Raw genomic sequence first — 6551 nt, 5'->3', positions numbered from 1 at the left:
TGGTTCCCTGACCAACAGCATTAGCATCACCTGGGAGTTGTAGGAAATATTGATTTCTACCCACCCCAGAGAGGCGGGCCATAAAGCTCCCTATCTCGGTGAGGCCCAGCCTCTCATTTCTGTGGAGTTGCTCATTGAAGTAGGAAGATCAAAACAATTGGGGTGGGGAGGGGGGAAATATTGAGTNGGGAGAGAGAAGCTCACATGCACTACTGTGTCCCAGGTGGCATCAGTTCATGCGGAATCATGGAGGTGGGTGGCCGAGGGATGACCACGCAGATGACAATGGGAGTGATTCCTGGAAACTGGGATGTGATGGTGGAGGAGAGGCCTGGTAAGACACTCTGTGTACCAGGGATGGTACATAGTGTGGTAACAGCCACCTTTGATCCATTCAAACCCAGAACTGTGGGCTGGCCCATGGCTCACTTGGGAGAGTGTGGTGCTGATAATACCAAGGCCACGGGTTCGGATCCCTATATAGGGATGGCCGGTTACTTCACTTGGGAGAGTGTGGTGCTGACAAACCCGGAACTGCCAGTGTGATAGAACCAAACAGACTGGCCGGCTGTTGGCAGGGGCAGGGTTTGAACATTCTCAACTCTGTCCCCTAGAAGCCCCTCTCTTTTGGGGGGTTGTTGGGCAGATTCCCAGGACCAACATCAGCTTCCCCATCATGGAGGCAGCTTTGTGAAGTAAGAATAGGGTTCATATCCCAACTCTTCCATTAATGAGCTGTGTGAACATGGTGAAGTTATTTAACCTCTCAGCTTCAATTTCTCTATCTGTAATATGAGGACAGTAGCACCTTCTGCGGGTAGTATTCCTCAGGTAATCATAGGAAAAAATAAATGAGAGCATGCTTGACACAGGCGCTCAATAAAAAAGGATGCCTGTGAGAGGCTTATATTAACAAATGAAAAGGAAATGAATTACAAGTATCCATATTCCCAACATGTACACTAGTGACAGAAAAAATCGTATTTTGAGCCCCAAAGGATAAGTAATCCTTGGTGCCCCAGCTTTCAGCTTGTTTCTATGGGTCGTTACTATCTTATTTTCTACCATCCAGGCACTGTTTCCTCCTACTCTTAGCAGGTCAAGACTGAGGGACAGTTTAAACCTGGTGGCATCCCCCTTACACTCCCCCTCAATTTGAGTTCACCTCTTGATTCATGTTTTCTGTGCTGTCCCACAGTGGGGAACATGGGTGGGGGCAACACAAAGACCCGAATCTGCTGCTGGCTAATCCTAGGGAATGTGCAAGTTCCCAGAGCTAAGGTTCTGCCCTGCTCAGCCTTGGGGCTGAACGGGAATAAACAGCAGGTATGCTTCACAGCCCAGGTGTCAAGTTGGGGAAGCTTCGTAGCACTGATAATCTTGGTCCCTGTTAAGTAGGCCCAGGGCACCTAGAGAACTCAGGGTCTAAGGGTGAGTGGCCCCTCCTGCTTCTCTGTGGGTGTAACATAACACCACATGTAGTCAGCTCCTCCTCTATATATGCAGAAGCATGTCCATTCACCCAGCCTCCTCCATCTCTATCACGTGTGCTGGTCAAAACAAGTACCACTGCTCCCAGGGACAGACAGCCTCTTCTGCTAAGGCCCTCAGAGGGAGAGCTGGGGATGTTTGGCATCTGTTCCTCTCCAGAAGGCTGTGGTGTTTGGGTGTGGGAATTGGACTCTTCTTTCTCAAATAACCAGTGCCAGAGTAAATATATGTTTCTCGCCCTGTGTTTATTACTTTTTATTATGGAAATTTTTAACTTACAAATGTGGAGAGTAGAGTGTAATGAATCTCCATCTGCCATATTTTTGTTTCACAGCTGATCTTATGTCATTTTTATCCCCTCCTCACTCTCCTCTCCCCCAAGATTATTTTGAAGCAAATTCCAGACATTTCATCCCAAAGTATTTTAGTATCCCTAAAAGATAGAGCTCTTAAAAAAAGAAAACTACAATATCATTATCACACCTAAAAAAAATTCATCAAATATCCATTGTTTAATTTCTCTGATTGTCTTATAAACGTTTTGTTTTGTTTTACAGTATGTGTATTTGGGTAAAGTTCAAGACAAAGATTATATACTAAAATAGTTATGTCTTTTGAGTCCCTTTCCCCCCATATTCTGTTACCATTATTGCACCAAAACAATGTATGCTTTATATACATTCTTCTTAAACTTCATTTTCATTATGCCAGCAATTCAAATACATATTATGTTATCTTGAGAATACAATGAACACAACATGGAGGAAGATTGTGAACATAGGTTCCCAGTACTTAGTCACTAGTGACAGTAGAGATTTTCCTTTTAGTGTTTTCTGTTGGAATTTAAAGATGCCCTGCCATTGTTCTGTGAGAATAGAGCTGCCTAGAAGGGGAGTGCAATGAAAAACAAATGGACTCAAAGTTAGGAAGAGATAAAAAGATGCAAGTCAAGGAGAGAGAATATATTTTGAAACTAAATACAAGAATTTTCTTCATTCAGAGTGTAAGCATTCAAGTTGGTGCTAAGGAAAGAAATGGTATCTTCTTATTTCTTCCTCAAATTGTCCATTAACAAACCAAATAGTGCCCACTGACCTGAGGAAGGGAGCTCTCTTGGAAGCACTGCACAGGAAAGGTAGGAAAGAGGGAAAGGAAGGTGGTGACAGAGTAACTTGCTTTTGAGGCACTCTAGGTGGTGGGTGTCAAAGCCTTCACTTTGGGAAACCTGTCAAGTAGCTGAAGCTGTGACTCCAACTCTACAAATGATGAGAGATGTAACAGATTTCTACTGAGGTGCTAAAGGACTAGGGAAAAAAATGTTTATGGAAAAGGGCCAGACAGATACCAGGCAGCAAGGCAACATGGGTACTGAACAAGAGTTAAGTGCTTTCAACTGCTCTGTTCCACAGGTGAGGTTAAGAACTAAACCATTTGATTTTAGATCAAATAATGGGGACAAATGCAAAGTAAAGCCTTGCTTGGAGCTACAAGAAAATAAAGACTTTTCTAGAATCTAACTTAGAGCAGCCTCTCAAATTTCCTTCATCCAAGCTACACCCACTGGCCAAAGATGTTGCACTTTTCAACAAACAGACAAGAATAGTGGAGATGCCACCAACATGACCCCCTTATCATAGGAAGAGATTTGTAAACACTCAAGGAGATGGAGCTGCACCAGCACTGGATGTGGTGAAGGAGGGCATGTAACAAAGACCAGGAAAGTGTCTCTCCATGCCCATCCCTGTTTAAGTTCTGGATATATAAACACTGAGGTCAGTCTATCCATTTTCAGAGAATTGGCTTAGGAAGTAGCAAGGGTTTTTTTTGTCCTTTGAAATTGCTAAACAGTACTTCATAAAGGTCACACAAGGGCCATGAGATAACTCTGAAATAAGTTGAGGAGCTTAATAAATTTTGTTTTTGGTGGCTGACCAGTACAGAGAACCGAACCCTTGACCTTGGTGTTACAAGGCTGCGCTCTAACCAGCTGAGCTAACTGTCCAGCTCCACTGAGGAATTTAAATGGTGGAGAAGAATTTTATAGACATTAGAGGTCATTTCCCCCTGGCTTGCTGAGCCCTTCATTGTTGGCCACTGCTGTGATAAGATCCACAATTTCCCATTTTGTTAATGAGCAGGAGATGGCAGATACTCTCTTGGCTTCACAGCAAGTAACAACAAAGGAGAATGATACAAATCAGCTTGAATGTAATGGGGGCCAAGAAAAAGATTGTCAGTAATTTAAGTTCTGGGAAGGGAAGGGGTTTCCAAGCTGTCTCAAAGATTTATGCTCTCAAGTTCATTTTTCTTTTTTTGTTTAATTTTTTATGCTTTATTTCTGGCATCAGTAGGTGAAGAAAGTAGAACTTTTCCAAGTACTGATTTATAGATAATGTTTATAAGTGGCACACAATACATTTAGTTTCACAAAGAGTAACATTCATTGATCCCTTTAAATGTGATTTCAATCCTTAATATAAGCTACGTGCAGTAGTAATTTAATACAATATTGCTAAATACAAAACCTGTATATTCTGAACTACAAAAGTGGTTTCCGTAGTCACATAGGCTTTTAGTCAAATATGCATTTCCTTAATGAACAGTATTAACAAATACGTTAATAAAACAATACCCCAAATGTTTATTCCATCAACTTTTTAAGCAATCCCATTCCAGCTACTACTAAAAGCATTTGTTTTTAGAAACTTTGATCTGGGAAAATAAATTCTCATAAAACTTGACAAATAGTATAGGTAAACCCCAAAGCTTAAAAAAAAAAAAAAAAGCCGTCCGACACTGAAGCATTTACATAGAACTTAGTTTCTCCAAAAACTCACTTGCTGAGTTAGATGGTTAGCTAACTTGGGAGAACGTGGTGCTGATAACACCAAGGTCAAGGGTTTGGATCCCAATACCAGCCAGCCACCAAAAAGGAAAAACAAAAAACAAACAAACAAAAAACCCCAAAAACTCTAGCTGAAGAAATGAATATTAAAAGAAATTATCTTTTATCTTTTTAAAAATACAATCATTCTTACAAAAGACTGATTTCTTAATATCATCTTCTACTTAAGAGAAACACCGACCAACTCACTATCTTTAATAATCTGTCAGATTAGTGTTGTCTAAAAACTAGAAAATACATGAAACAGCTATGACTCTGCTATGATAGGTCAAAGGTACCATTTGGATTTTACATATTACAGCTGTAATATAGTTTACAACGGCACAAAGACACCTAACAGAAATACTTCTTTATCATTTAGATAGTCAAAAGTCAAAAGAAACCACATGGTTTGCAAGGTACTTTATGTGTGGACATTAAAACCAAATAAGAAATTCAAGTATGGTAATATAAAGGCAGGCAATTAAAGTCTCAAATAACACTCTAAAATTGAAGATATGAAAACTTTGTGTTTCTCTATCTTTCATTTACATGGTTAGATATCAGGACCTTACTGTAGAAAATATTCAGCTAATATATTTGGTTGCTCCAGAAGATAATGAAGCTTCAGAAAGTACAAAAAGTGTCAAAATCCATAGTTGGCTTCATCAAATGCTTCTCTAGCTTATTTCAATTCTTTATAGGAAACAAGTCTTTAACACTGGCAAACTTCTTTGGCTCCTTTCAAATCAAGAAGACAGTATCTTCAACTTGTACCTGACCTTGTCTTCCAATTGGCATTGGAAGTTCATAATTTCATTGATGAAGTCTATGACAAGGTCTTCAAGAATATCCACTGGCTCAGTGTAAGGATTCTCATCATCCTCCCCCCCCCAAACTGTACGTCATACATCATAATTCTTTAGGAAAAAAGTCTCTTTCTTTTACCAGATCTACCTTCTGCATCTCCTTCTTTTTCTTCCTCAAAGGTGAGGTTTTCTTTTCTGTCTTCTCAAGATCATTTTTATTCTTCAAGTCTGTCCTGAATGTCCTGCCAGTGCTATTCAGATCTAGACTCAATTGGATGGCTGTGGTGCCAGGATTGGAACAGAGTTGGATACAGAGCTAAAGTCTCTCCAAGTCATTGTTCACAGAGACTGGAGCTGGTGCTGGTGTCATGATGGGAGCAGAAGAGTCCCAGCTTGAAAGCATACCCACATCTCTACCTCCATAATTAGAGTTGGAACAGCTGGGGCAGTGACAGGATTGCTGATAGCAACCTCAGATGCTGGAGAGGGAAGAGTGACTTGCCTCCAAGGAGGGTTGGGAGTAAACTTAGGCCTCCAGTCCTTTGCATTTCTGGGCTTAGAAACACATCATCTCTTGGTGTAATGTTTTCATTACTCAACTTGATGGTCTGTTCTTCCTTGAAGCCAAGATCCAACTTGGGATGAGTGTCCATTTTCAGAGATTCTTTGTATATCTCAGATACCTGCTTTACCCACTTGAGGTGATTTTGCAAGGAGATACTATGAAGGTATCACCTTGATCTATGAATCCAATACCAATAAAAGCAATATGCCTGCCCAGTGTCATTCTGGAACTACCTTACAAAGTAGAAGCTGGAAACTGTCACTGTTTCCTTGGCAATGCCAGGATATTATTCTACTGGTGCTTGAGCAAAGAGCTCTCCTGATATTTTACACTCGAGTTGATAGAGGCAATCTTCCCCTTTGAAGTGACCAGTCTAAACAGACTGGCCCCAATTCCAGCGTGTAGCCACTGTTGGAGGCCTGGGGCAGAATCTGGTAGATGTTGACATCTAGCTTGTGCACAGGAGAGGCTTGTAGTCTGACTGGGCCGCCATCTTGGCTTTGTCTCCATGCCTAAGTCTCCTTTTGTCTCTAGCTTCTTTCTTGCTTGCTTGATTTTTCCTTACAATTTACTTGGTGCAGAAACTATTTCTCAAAGTCTGGAATTTTTTAAAAAATTGCATCCTCGTGGTGTTAACAGGTTCCTCTTTCCTCTGAATTCCCTGTAAATTGTTAATTGGATTTAGATCAGTGATTCACAAAGTGTGGTTCCCTGACCAACAGCATCAGCATCACCTGGGAGTTGTAGGAAATGTTGATTTCTACCCACCCCAGAGAGGCGGGCCATAAAGCTCCCTATCTTG

At 41.0% G+C, this 6551-nt stretch overlaps 1 pseudogene; it reads right to left on the bottom strand.

The window, feature by feature from the left end:
• Window positions 1-5451: 5451 nt before the first annotated feature.
• LOC103605419 lies at window positions 5452-6242 on the bottom strand (annotated as a pseudogene).
• Window positions 6243-6551: the final 309 nt, after the last annotated feature.

This window comes from Galeopterus variegatus, unplaced genomic scaffold (assembly GCF_000696425.1).
Source record: "Galeopterus variegatus unplaced genomic scaffold, G_variegatus-3.0.2 Scaffold5799, whole genome shotgun sequence".
NCBI classification, from domain to species: domain Eukaryota; kingdom Metazoa; phylum Chordata; class Mammalia; order Dermoptera; family Cynocephalidae; genus Galeopterus; species Galeopterus variegatus.
This window is presented reverse-complemented; position numbering and strand designations above follow the sequence as displayed.